Source organism: Schistocerca nitens, chromosome 1, assembly GCF_023898315.1.
Source record: "Schistocerca nitens isolate TAMUIC-IGC-003100 chromosome 1, iqSchNite1.1, whole genome shotgun sequence".
In the NCBI taxonomy this organism is placed as follows: Eukaryota; Metazoa; Arthropoda; class Insecta; order Orthoptera; family Acrididae; genus Schistocerca; species Schistocerca nitens.
This window is the reverse complement of record NC_064614.1, coordinates 626,309,238-626,324,046: the sequence shown is the minus strand read 5'-3', so window position 1 is coordinate 626,324,046 and position 14,809 is coordinate 626,309,238.

Below are 14,809 nucleotides of genomic sequence, written 5' to 3'. Positions count from 1 at the left end.
GTCCCAAACATGCTCAATGGGGGACAGATCCGGAGATCTTGCTGGCCAGGGTAGTTGACTTACACCTTCTAGAGCACGTTGGGTAGCACGGGATACATGCGGACGTGCATTGTCCTGTTGGAACAGCAAGTTCCCTTGCCGGTCTAGGAATGGTAGAACGATGGGTTCGATGACGGTTTGGATGTACCGTGCACTATTCAGTGTCCCCTCGACGATCACCAGTGGTGTACGGCCAGTGTAGGAGATCGCTCCCCACACCATGATGCCGGGTGGCCCTGTGTGCCTCGGTCGTATGCAGTCCTGATTGTGGCGCTCACCTACACGGCGCCAAACACGCATACGACCATCGTTGGCACCAAGGCAGAAGCGACTCTCATCGCTGAAGACGACACGTCTCCATTCGTCCCTCCATTCACGCCTGTCGCGACACCACTGGAGGCGGGCTGCACGATGTTGGGGCGTGAGCGGAAGACGGCCTAACGGTGTGCGGGACCGTAGCCCAGCTTCATGGAGACGGTTGCGAATGGTCCTCGCCGATACCCCAGGAGCAACAGTGTCCCTAATTTGCTGGGAAGTGGCGGTGCGGTCCCCTACGGCACTGCGTAGGATCCTACGGTCTTGGCGTGCATCCGTGCGTCGCTGCGGTCCGGTCCCAGGTCGACGGGCACGTGCACCTTCCGCCGACCACTGGCGACAACATCGATGTACTGTGGAGACCTCACGCCCCACGTGTTGAGCAATTCGGCGGTACGTCCACCCGGCCTCCCGCATGCCCACTATACGCCCTCGCTCAAAGTCCGTCAACTGCACATACGGTTCACGTCCACGCTGTCGCGGCATGCTACCAGTGTTAAAGACTGCGATGGAGCTCCGTATGCCACGGCAAACTGGCTGACACTGACGGCGGCGGTGCACAAATGCTGCGCAGCTAGCGCCATTCGACGGCCAACACCGCGGTTCCTGGTGTGTCCGCTGTGCCGTGCGTGTGATCATTGCTTGTACAGCCCTCTCGCAGTGTACGGAGCAAGTATGGTGGGTCTGACACACCGGTGTCAATGTGTTCTTTTTTCCATTTCCAGGAGTGTAATCTAATCTAATCTAATATGTGGTGTAAGCTGGCGAATCTCTTGTTGATACCTTTTCAAGAGGCTGGGAATTCTGACAATGGCCTCTCAGCTCTCATTTTCTTTAATGTCGTTTGTTGTTAACAATATGAGCTTATTCAGAAGAATAAGCAGCTTTCACTCTATTCATGCGAGGGCTGTTCGAAAAGTGAGGTCCGATCGGACGCGGAATGGAAACCACAGTGAAAATCAGAAATGTTTTATTTGCAACGTTTAGCTACACCTTCCAGCTACTTTTCTACATAGTTGCCGCTCCGACTGAAGCATTTGTCGCAACATTGTAGCAACTTTCAAATACCCTCGTCATAGAAGGCAGCTGCATATGATTTCTGCCAATTCTCTACACTGATGCACAGCTTGTTGTCTGTGTCGAAATGTTTTCGTTGCCAGCGTTTCATGTGAGCAGAGATGAAAATCAGGGGGAACCAAGAACGGGCTGTATTGTGGGTGATCAAACACTTCACATCAAAAACGCTGCAGGAGCGTCCTCATTGCCGCAGCAGTGTACGACCTAGAATGGAAATGCAAAAGGAAATGCATGACAGTTACGTTGTGTGGGCTGCATGAAACCAGGCGAAATCTCTCAGCATGCCCCTCATACTTGGCGGCAAACACTATTGTTCGAGGCATCTCTACGTGTTCACAGTGTACTCAGAACTGGAAAGAGCGATGTGACGCGATCGGCAATCATACTGAAGACACTGTCCAACACATCTATGCAAAGTTTCATCGCATTTTCACTGTGGTTTCCATCCCGCGACCGATAGGATCTTATTTTCCTAATAGCCCTCTTATTTCTTCGTCGATCACAACTATTCTGTCTGGGAGTTCCTGGAAAAATTAAACTATTTCAATATTTCATATTGCTGATTAGCGTTACACATATTTGCAGCATTTCACCCGCCCCCGGTTCGTCTACGTTTTATCTTATGTTAATTTCATCCACTGATTCGATCCCAGTTTGGTCCCACGGAACTAGACGTGTAAAATAAAAATAAAAAGATAGCTGTCCATGTCCCAAGCCCGGAATAGTACTACAGTGTTTTCAGGAAAATGACAGTTAACCCCTTGTGATGTCATGGCCACCACATTTGCCTGATCTGCACTCCGTGGAACACTTTAGGGACGCTATCGGGCGCCACCTCAGCGCCCACAAGCACTGGACCAAGTTTTATGGGAATTCCATGCCTACAAGTCCGTTACCACACACCTCCTGAAACCCACCAACGACTTTTCGAATCCGTGCTGTATTGCGTTGCAAAGATGGACCAACGCGCTGCTAAGCAAATGGTCACTGCGCTTTGGCTGATAGGTGAATATTGAAATGGTAAACTGTTAGGCACATTAATTTGGAGCAGGTGAGGTTTGCGGGCTCGCAGTGCAGCGGTGTCGGTACTCACGGGTGCGCTTCACGCGGTTGTAGCGGTAGACGGCGCAGCGGTTCTGGAAGGTCCTGATGGCGCGTCCGTCGCCCGCGCACACCGGCCGCACCTCCTGCGTGTCCGCTTCGTCGCACTGGCTCAGGTCCGACGGGTCGACGGCCAGGGCGCACACTGTGCACACAAGAGACGAGCTCACTCTAAGCTAGCGGTCACTCACTGGACCATTCTTCTTACAAGCACAGAAACGCGGGGACACGCACACGATAACTCGATCAAAGAGTAACAACTCTTTTACGACGTGCATTCAAGTTCTAAGGCCTCCGATTTTTTTTCTCCAGAGATAGAAACATGCACATTGTTTTAGAATGAGGCCGCGTTCATTGTCAATACGTCCCAGAGATGACAGCACCGTACGGCAGATGGAATTTTACCGCCAGCGGCGAGAATGAGAACTGTTTTAAATACTTAAAATGGCGACGTTTTCCTTACTTGAACAGCGTGCAATCATTCGTTTTCTGAATTTGCGTGGTGTGAAACCAATTGAAATTCATCGACAGTTGAAGGAGACATGTGGTGATGGAGTTATGGATGTGTCGAAAGTGCGTTCGTGGGTGCAACAGTTTAATGAAGGCAGAACATCGTGTGACAACAAACCGAAACAACCTCGGGCTCGCACAAGCCGGTCTGACGACATGATCGAGAAAGTGGAGAGAATTGTTTTGGGGGATCGCCGAATGACTGTTGAACAGATCGCCTCCTGATTTGGCATTTCTGTGCGTTCTGTGCACACAATCTTGCATGACGACCTGAAAATGCGAAAAGTGTCATCCAGATGGGTGCCACGAATGCTGACAGACGACCACATGGCTGCCCGTGTGGCATGTTGCCAAGCAGTGTTAACGCGCAACGACAGCATGAATGGGACTTTCTTTTCGTCGGTTGTGACAATGGATGAGACGTGCATGCCATTTTTCAATCCAGAAACAAAGCGCCAGTCAGCCCAATGGAAGCACACAGATTCACCGCCACCAAAAAAAATTCGGGTAACCGCCAGTGCTGAAGAAATGATGGTGTCCATGTTCTGGGACAGCGAGGGCGTAATCCTTACCCATTGCGTTCCAAAGGGCACTGCGGTAACAGGTGCATCGTACGAAAATGTTTTGAAGAACAAATTCCTTCCTGCACTGCAACAAAAACGTCCAGGAAGGGCTGCACGTGTGCTGTTTCACCAAGACAACGCACCCGCACATCGAGCTAACGTTACGCAACCCTTTCTTCGTGATAACAACTTTGAAGTGATTCCTCATGCTCCCTACTCACCTGACCTGGCTCCTAGTGACTTTTGCCTTTTTCCAACAATGAAAGACACTCTCCGTGGCCGCACATTCACCAGCCGTGCTGCTATTGCCTCAGCGATTTTCCAGTGGTCAAACCAGACTCCTAAAGAAGCCTTCGCCGCTGCCACGGAATCATGGCGTCAGCGTTGTGAAAAATGTGTACGTCTGCAGGGCGATTACGTCGAGAAGTAACGCCAGTTTCATCGATTTCGGGTGAGTAGTTAATTAGAAAAAAAATCGGAGGCCTTAGAACTTGAATGCACCTCGTATTTCATGAGCCGTTCGTAAAATTGGACACAATTATACAACTGGGAACCAACTACCATTTTTCAGGTTTTCTGCTGCAAACTGTGATGGTAACTGTATAGTATGTCCTGCAAAGGAGAACCAACTCCATTCTATAACGTGCTGCTGTCTAGAGAGAACTGAACCAGTTGTAATCATATGACAGTGATTTGCAATATGGAACCAAATCCATGTACGAACGGCACTTGATTTGCTTGTTTGCGTATCGGAGTTGAAACATAAGTAATTAACTGGTAATTACGAGAAGTGTATTTTCTTGTATTTTATTGTTTAAAAAGGCATGCTGTTGTCGTGGTGACGTTATCCAGAGGAAAGCCCTTGGTGTCTTCGAGTTCAGCAAAAAATAGTGAAAGCACTCATTCTCAGGTTAATATGGCCACGTTCTACCTTAAACATATAATGGTTATTAACGGATGTATTATATAACATTTGAATTAATAATATTAATTACTAAGTTATTTTGAAAAATGTAAATAAATAACTATAAGCCGAAGAATATTTTAATGTGTAGGGATGCGTCATTATACACATGCATCACTGTCATGCGACAAGCCAAAAAAAAATACCGTCTTCAAATCCATAATATGACGAAGGAAAACTTTTAGAGTACTCCACCGTATAAAAAGAAGAAAAAAAGAGAGAGAGAGTTTATTAGGTCTCTGTTGGTCCGTCATGGACAGGGGATATCGGCTCGTTAATCAGTTGTCAATTTCAATGAAATTCACCAACAGCCGTGAGCTGTGCAACTTAAGATGTTATTTTATTTTGAAGGCTACCAATTTCAGCATTTCACTATGCCATCAATGACATTTTCGGGAGAGATGCGTATGGGGCCTGAAAATGGAATAGTCAAATGCCGGAACTGGTAGCATTCAAAATAAAATAAAAAATAACATCTTAAGTTACACGGCTATTGCTCAGTTTCATTGACACTGAAAATTACAAAGTCTATTGGTTGGAACTTCATCAAATGACAATAATCAAGGAGAAACCTTACTCAGTGTCCATGAACAAGAACTTCAATGAGAATTTCGTTGAAGTAAATAATTAGAGACGTACTGCAGGCCGTCCAAAGTCTTCGCCAGACCCAGCAGCATTCTTCGTACTTTTATGAGCAAATGATAAACCAGTATCACTGCCAAAATTCCAGGACATAAAATCAATAACGCATCTCGTTCCAGCGGATGACAGTCTGTTTTATGAAAATTTTGCTTGATATCCTGACATTTTGGAACAGGTTGATGGCATTGGCAGTACAGTTCATTTCGCTTTGAAGTAGTTTTCAAGCATGTCAATGTATAAAAGAATCATAAGGGCACCCCGCATTTATTTACATAATTGTGTGAAAACATCAAAATAGTAGTGAATTTGATATAATGTTCCAACCATTTTTTATTTACTTTTTCGTTTTGGTACTCCTACACCGACACTATGAATAAAAAATTGTTCGAACATGAATTCTGAAACGTACTTATTTCATTTGTAAAAGTGTTGCCTCATTTTCCTTCTTTCCAATTACAAACCACAGTAACCAATTCCCGGTGTTAAATTTTAAGAGAAGCTATAAGGAACTAACCCCAATTTCGGCCCCTTACGTTCGGTGAATCAGTAAATGTTGACACCTATATTATTGATCGGATAGAGCATCAGAAATGATTATAAAGCGACAATTCCTTTTCGGATAACGTCAAATTTGAATTTTATGTGGAAAGTTGTGCTAAATCAGCTCTAGCTCAAAATGTAGATTTTGGAGCTGGTACCATATTGCATAACTACGCCCAATTATAGTTAGAGATTAGAGAGAGACATCATAAACGAAGATTTCTAAAAAAAAAAAAAAGCATTTTATTGAATAACCGATTTCGACGAAGCTATGCTGCCATCATCGGATCTTATGCTTTAAAACAGGCTGTAAAAATTTAAAAGCTTATGATCCGATGACGACAGCATAGCTCTTTCGAAACATGTCAGCCAAAAATGCTTTTTGTAGTGAGCTTGATATACAAAAATGAGGAAGAAAAGAAGACTGGGTTTAACGTCCCGTCGGCATGGAGGTCATTAGAGGCGGAATATAAGCTCGGATTGTGTCAAGGATGGTGAAGGAAATCGGCCGGTCCGCTCCAGAGGAAACATCGTGGCATTTTCTTGGAGCGATTAGGGAAATCACGGAAAACCTGAACCTGCATGGCCGGATGCGGGCTTGAACCGTCGTCCTCCCGAAGACGTGTCCACTGTGCTAACCTCTGCGCCATCTCGCTCTGTTTGGTTTACGAAGTTTTCTTCGGTACACAAGTGTGATACCTTCTTTCAAACGCAACTATACAAGTATGCTTTGTTTTTAAGGCGTTCGAAAGCGCTTCAAAAGACGAGTATAGGGATATGAAGCTTGTTGGTGTTGGAGTTGAAACTTTTCGTAGTTGTAACCGAGGAATGTGCTATAACTACGTGGCCTAAATTAAGGCCAAGAACAGGAGCGTTGTAATAAACGATGGAGCTTGACATGAGAGCCTTTTGAGGAGCAGCATACCCACCGCAATCTTGCCTTTCATTTTTGGCATATTTCTCGATTACTTTTGCAAATAGTTTGAGAGCCAACATTAACAAGGTTTATGTCACTGCACTCGTCTTTCCAAGAGTTTTCGAATATCATTGGAACAAATTTACTGATGCTTTTAAAATATCGTTGGAACAAATTTACTGATGCGTTTAAAAAGTGCCATGCATGCTTCTGCCACTCAGCTGTTGCAAAGCTTAAGACGACTTAATATGTAAGAAAATTACAGAAATAAAAGAGGCTGTGAGTCTTAAGCGATGCAACTTATCCATATTCTAATACGTGCATAAAGCGGAAATGTTATTTCCAGAGAATCTCGAAAAATTTTAGGCGATTTACACCAAATTTTTATACGATACTCTACTATACATTCAGACTGACACAGGCTGTATGAAGGGGGAACAATGTTAGCAAAACTCTATGAGAAAACTCTATGAGAAATTATTAAAATATAGCGAATTATTCATGGGTTCAAAATGTGTACCACCGTACCACAACGCTTACTTCAAACATAGGTAAATCTTACTCTTTACTTTTCAGTAATAATGAGGGGCCAGAGAAAGCTAACTGAGTCTGAAATTTTGAAAGCCCTTGAAGAGAATATTCCATCTGATACATCATCTGATATTGGGGAAAGAGAAGACAGCAGTGACAATTTTTATTGTCTGGTCCTAGATACATCCAAAAATATTCTGTTTGATTCTGATACGTTAAGTGATTCTGAGGATGAGTGCCCAGCTACCTTTTCAGTAATTAGGCCACCAAATACTGAGCTACGTCACACTGTCACAGTGCATCAGGCTCCATCTGAGATTGCTGATGATCAATCGAAGACTGAACGTAAGTGGAGGATAACTGAACGCCCTGCTGATACCCCTGCATTTACTTCCCAGTGTGGTCCCAGAGATTTTTATTATGGAGTCAGGTACACCATTACTATCTCGGTTATTTGGGGTTCTGCTTTCAGATGATACTATGGAGTTAATTTTGTTTCAGACGAACTTGTATGCTCAACAGCCATGTCTGACTACTGGTAAACCTTATGTACCAGCATCCATGGAAGAGTTAAAAACTTTCTTAGGGATGAATATCTTGATGGGCATAAAACAACTTCCTAGTTACAGAGGTTACTGGAGTTCAGGTGTTGACCTACATGATAGTTATTGTGAGTCAGCTGATGTCAAGGAGGCGTTTAGAGTGGTTTCTTACCAATTTGCATTTGAATGGCAACAGTAAAATGCCACAACGAGGACACACCAACAATGATTAACTTTCTAAGCTGCGTCCTTTCCTAGAAAAAACTGCACATAACTTTCAGAAAGCACTAAATCCAAATGAGTATATGGCAGTGGACGAATCCATGATTAAATTTAAAGGAAGATCTTTTCTAGGACGGTACTTGCCAAAAAAGCCTATGAAGAGAGGCTACAAGATGAGGGCACTAGCGGACAAATCTGGCTATGGCTGGAAATTTGAAATTTACGCTGGAAAGAAAGATAACGTTGCAGAAAAGAAATTAGGAGAAAGACTTGTGAAAGGCCTCGCTGAAAATGTTAAAGCTAAGGATTACAGAGTTTACTTTGATAATTATTTCCCTAGCCCAGATCTCCTTCGATATTTGAAAGAACAAAATACATGCTTGTGGTACAGTGAATCCCAGTAGAAAGTCTTTACCTGTGATGAAAAGTGACAAGGAAATGAAAACGGGTGACTATGATTGGGCTACTAGCAATACAAGCCTGAGTATGATGAAGTGAAGAGATAAGGGATCCGTCCATCTGCTTTCAAACTTCCATGATCCAACTGTAACAACAGAGGTTACTAGAAAGGAAAAAGATGGAAATAAAAGAAAAGCTTCCTGCCCCATTGCTCTCTCCAATGCCAACATGAACTGTGTCGATAAATTTGACCAGCTGAAGGGAATGTATGAAACTGAGAGAAAGAGCAGAGAATGGTGGCACAGAATATTTTGGTATATCATTGAGGCCACCAAGGTGAATGCTTTCATCATCCATAAAGAAATGAAGTTGCCTCAGATGACTCTGAGGGATTTCAGAAGGGAAATTGCAACGCATTTAGTGACTTTTGCCTTGGTAGCTTCAAGAGGAAAAAAGCGACCTCGGAGCAGCATTGTCCAGTTCAACAAGAAGAATCCTATTGTTCCGAAATCTGTGCGTCTTAAAAGTTCATCTCATCATGCAGAAAGATCTACAAGGAGGAGATGCGAAGCATGTAGTTCCAAGAAACAACAAATTCGCAGCGACTGGATATGTAGTGCGTGTAAGGTTCCTCTACGTTTAGTGAAAAGGAAGTCATAATTCGAATACTATAATGCCTCTTAATGCATGGTGGTACAAAAAATGAACCACCTCCCTTGGGACCAACAACGGTTATAAAAATTAATTTTTTGTGTATAATGGTAATAATTATGTTCGTTCTATCGTAAATATGTTGCTTATACGATGGTTTGACAATAAAAGTAAGTCATGTACTTCTAGAGCTGTTTCTTGATCAAATTCTGTGTACCTGATAGAGTTAAACCATTACGCTCTCCGAGGTCATACAATCAGAGACGTTGGAACTGCTTTACGATCAGAGTGTTATCCGCCTTGTCTGTTGCGTGTTGCCTTTCACGAACTGGTAGTTCAGAAAACCAGTTCATATTCACACTACACAGCATCCAAAAACCGAAAAACGTTGTATATTCTGAAGTTTTGCAATTGTATTTCGTACAAAAAATTTAAAAACAATAAGACAAAAAACGAGAACAAAGCAGTCTTTTTCATTCATATTCGATACGATTTATTATAATTTCGAGTTCCGTAGCTTCAAAGGGAGCGAAGTCACATCGAGGAACCGTAATTTGCGTCCTGAGACAGTTCCCAAGGATAACACAGATTGGGACGTATATCCAGTTCCCAGTTGCGAAGCATTGTCGGGTTTGCTAGTATTATACGTTTCAAGTGAATCTGTTAGCATACCTGTTAATTAAGCATTCAGTTGGGAAAGAATGTAGTAGTAAAGATATTGGTTTAGCGCTGAGGCCCCAAGTGACTCCATCTCAAATGAAATGTTAAAGACATCGATAATCTATTTTCTGTAGCCGAGGTCATTAACGCAAGCCTTTGAGGTGACGCTCGAATCGGAGGTAGCCTATTTGATTCGTGAAAATTTACACCAACAGTAATTGGCCGACAATGGTAGAGTGATAGTCGCATAAAATTCCTGGTCGCCAGACTTCTTCCGCAGTCCTACATTATATTTTAAACCTCTCGACGATGTCCCGTTGAAGAGAGGGCATATAACACTGACGACAATGATCCGTCAGTCCGACGGCAGCCTCCTTGATGCTGTTCGAGAGAGAGAGTAAGCTACGTGACGGCGCCGGCTTTTACGTTTTCCCTTTTGTCATCTTACAACACAAACATGACACCACAGTATACACATATGCGTTACAGTAGCCTCCACTGAACGAAAACAATTAAGACACAATTGTCGCATACGGTGAGGAACAGACCACTGTGCGCGGTGGAAGAAAATGTTTTGCTATTAGTCTCACAGGCAACACCGCCATATGAATGTTTCTTTTCGTTTTAAATTTAATGAATAGTCATAAAGGGCTAATGAATTAAATAGTGAATTTAAAAAAAAACGACGAGTCACACGTGCTCAAGACAGCTACGTTTTCGAGGCTATAAACACGTGAACTGCAGCCCTTGTTAATGATTAAAATGGGCGATGTCTCATCTAACCATCACAAGGTATCCTTCACAAGTTCATAGCCACTGTAAAGAAAAGTGAATACCTGTTACATAAAGAAGCGGGCTCACTCAAACAGCAGCTAGCATCTCCGACGGCGAGTCACATGATCTCTCTACGCTATATATAGCTAGTGGCGAATGTATTAGCTCCCTTCCCTCTGCCACAAACCAAATGTAGGCTGCTGGGTGTAGACGGAGTTGAAAAAGTAAACCAAAAATAGACCTAAAGAAACTGCGACAGCAAACTTCAGTGCATACAGTAACACACAATAGTTTATAGTGTGAGCTTTAATTGTTGGCCGCGAGTTCGTTGTCAACATTAGAACTACAGTCACTTGCAGCTAGTACCGAGGTATCTCTTGATGTGGCTCAGTAAATACCACCTTACACAAAAAAGTGTTACAGTGTGTACCCCATTTTAAAAGGGATTTGTTTGCTCGTTGAGAACCACTAAATCTGTCCGTCTTATCATTCACAGCTGAGTCGTGAACTCTCCTATAGGATCGGAAGATATGTGACAGCGTACCTGCTAGGAGCAGCAGGAAGACGGCGAGAGGGAGCCTGTAGGTTGCCATGTCAGCGGCTGGAGCGTCACTGAAGAACTGCTGGAGGCGCCGTTGGCTGCTGAGGAAGACAAGGTGCGCTGGTGACGCGTCGCGAGTTTCTCCGTATAATTTAGCCGGAGAAAGTGGCCTTGCCTGTGTTGTTGCTGCTGCAAAGGTCGCCCCACCTGTTTCACAGGAGCGGAATCTGCCAGTGGCTTGCAGACGCAGGCGATCTCCCGTGCGTACTGCGCTTGAAGCAGTTCATAGCATTGCGCTTACCGTCTCACTTTCGTATCTCTTTGCTGTTCTGCTTCCACATAACGGCAATAAAATATCTTAGCTTTATTTGTCTGTATTCCCTCAGCTAAACGTATCTTCAGTTGGTCGAGATCTGCACCACATCTCACACTAGTTTATTCTCCAAAGTATGCCGTAATAAATCTTTAAACGACGAACAGAGATTTAGCAAGAATACCATGTGAATGCCACTAATAATTCCTTGAGCATTAGGCTAAATGAACAGCGTATTATTATTTTTCATGTTATTGAGCTGACATGTTCCATGTACGTATAAACATAAGAGAATGGTACACTACACATAACCGAATGATGTGGCGCATTTGTTGAGACACTAACCGCAAATCAGGAAGGATGAGGGATCATGCTCTGGAGGGACATCCTTATTTAGGTTTTCCGTGGTTTTCCTGAATCACTTCAATGAAATTCCAGACTGATTCCTTCGATAAGGCCACTGCCAACTAACCGTCTTCTTTTCATTGAACACGTATGTATATTCATATGTGAGTATACGCTACTTACGTTTTCCTTGTAGAAAATTAACCTGACAGATGCTATGCACTGTAAAATGGTCCTCGGACTAGTAAAGTACTACTGCTATTATTATGACTATTGGAGTTAAGAAACAGAATGTGGAGGAAATTAAATTAAACTTTTCTTTCCAGTTACGTTACATGCAGCAAACTTCTGTTGTGTGACCATATCTTGCAGCAAGACTTCATAGCTTTCACTTAGTTAGTTACATGTTCCCTAGATCATTTTAACGATTCTTTTGTCGAAATGTTGTGGAACGAGTCAGTTTACAGGATATGAACACACGATTATTGTTAACATTAATGAACACATTATTATTTTATCCTCCTCGCGCATTTACACTAGAAAACAAGACTTTCTTTCGTTGGCTACCATATTTAAGCTGTATGCACAACAGCAGTACTGTTACTGTTGAGAAGAGCTCTGAGCTATTCCCATTGTAAACTAAATATCTTGTAAAAATGTAGGGCATACAGTGCACAAATTTTCTAAAAAAATGGTACATAAACTGCTTCGAAAAGCTATTCAGCATGGAATGAACTGCTCCTAACTGGCTATTACGAATGCACATTGTATTGGTACGTAGGTACTAGGTCAGACTAGGCTGACTGAAAAAAAAAGACGCTGAATGCATATTATGCCTCATCTGTGTAAATAACGCTAAATGACAAACATTATGGAAATAATAATATGAGGAAAACGGTTCTCTTTAGACTTGTACAAGGGAATGGTCCAGTCTGACATGTCTAAAGTGCTCTGAAATTTTTATACAGGCAAAAAAGAAAAGAAAGAAAGGTCCTGTCAAAATTTTGGGTGTTAAGACGCGCTGCAAGTATTTTTCTAAACGTTGGAAACTGCCAAAGTCGTAGTTCATCAGGCGGCTGAAGAATTGTATACCCTTATCGAAACTGTAGCTGACTTCACTTGCACAACGTGGCAGGCACATATCCTTGGTTGACAACGCATCGGTAAACGTGTACAACACGACTCGGCGCAGTCGTCTATTCGTAACGCGAATTTTAGTTCTCGTTGATAGTTTCTCTGAAACATCTGTCCACAAGCAAACAGCGCTTTTTCATTTCGAGGCGAAAGAAAGCAGTGTCTGTTGTACAATCGATTAACGCAGTGACAAATTCATGTACAACAATAACGGTGACAAGTACCGGCAGATCACTGTTTCCACTGCTTTATCTCTCACTACAGGAGCCTCGAGACACACTAGGACTGTTTAGTGACATACGTTTTATAATCGATCTACCAAAACCTGGGAAAAGAGGAAAGAATAATGTTTAACATTTATTCGAAACTGTTTCTTATCAGTTACAGAATTATTTCATTGCTTTTGCTGAACTCTTGCCCTGGGCATAACGATACCTCTGTCTTTCAGGAGGACGATGACAAGACTGTTGCTAGAATTCAGATTTCACACAGAACAATCAATGTGACTCTCGGTAAAGAATTTTTTCGACTGTGGGAGGTACTTTCAAGGAAATTGTCGGACAATATAATTTTCGATTGCTCCGGGTCATTTGAGTTTTACCAGAAGAATTATATTTCAGTCATTTATGCATTATCAGTTTGTATCGGCACAATTTACAGATTGCTTTAAGCATGCTCAGAACGCAGCACAATAAGTATAGCCACGGCCAGGACCATTTCTTACTCCACCGCAATTGTATCTTGTTTCGTTAGATGTGCCTGGTGAAAGGAAAATGTCTTTTTTTCGACATTTAAATGACACATTGATTTATTGTGACGACTATGGGTAATAAACAAGGAAATGTTTCTTTGTTACTAGGATACACATTATTCAAAAGAACTGTGCCACAGGAATTGTGTATGTGTAAGAATTATTTCATTTCAATAAATTTGATGCAAGTACGTAACATCAAATACTGCCTTTATGTATTTTCCTTCCTCATATGACAAAAATGAGTAACTTCAACAATTTAGCGGCTACAGTTTTGACAGTGCATTTCTTTCTTTGTATCCTTCCCGAATACAAAAATTCAGTGTGGCTTTCGACATGTCGGATTAGGCCATTCCCTTGTTAGCACTCAAGACACGTAACGAGAATGTATCAGGTCACAAATAAACATCTTTCTGGATAATAGAATGAAGGCCACGCTGCTTGGTTCGCAGACGATTACAGCTTTGCGAGATAACGGATTAACAACCTGTAAATGATTGTCCTAATGATAGATTCACGAAAGGCAGTAACAGTTTACTTATTGCGCTGTGTCTAAACAACATCGCGATTGGGACATCTTAATGTGACATCTTAATGGGACATCTTAATGTGAAGATCCTGACAAGATCATTCAGTTCTCCCTCAAAGGTCAACCAAGTCGCGACGTAAATTCTGCGACATTCGGACTTCAATACTGCAAAGATACTCAAGCTGATTTTTATGTAGAGATCGTGTTCAGCCTCTGTTATGCGATATCAGACAAAGGGAGAGACTGTCACTAGTTTACATGCTACACATCTTTCGAAAGACGAAAACCAAATTTCAGAAACCATTTTTCACTGCCTTGTTTCCATGTAAATGTCTGAAGCAGATTTGCTAGCCCAGTTAAATATAGCGTCTAGAAAACAGCTGAACCAATTTCTGATTCAGTCAACACAATCGTTATTTCTCTTCGCTTAAATATTACAGATAGATAGCTTCAGGCTCAGTCTAATTTTCCGCTTCTCCTTCACTGCACAATAAGTCCATATTAACGGAATATTCTGAAAACAGGACGTAACTTGACAATCCAAGCACGTTTCAAAACCGGTTGAGTTTACGTGGGAACGAAAATCGATTGTGGAATTGTAAAACCGGCAATTAAAAGCAAAATTTCCAGAATCGATTTTGAAGTGTTTACGTTACCACCCAGAAGTGATATTGGGCAATCGGTTTATGACACCCGGTTTTCGGAGCCCCGCGTGAACAGGATGTGTGAACAAAAACTTGTTTCGTGACG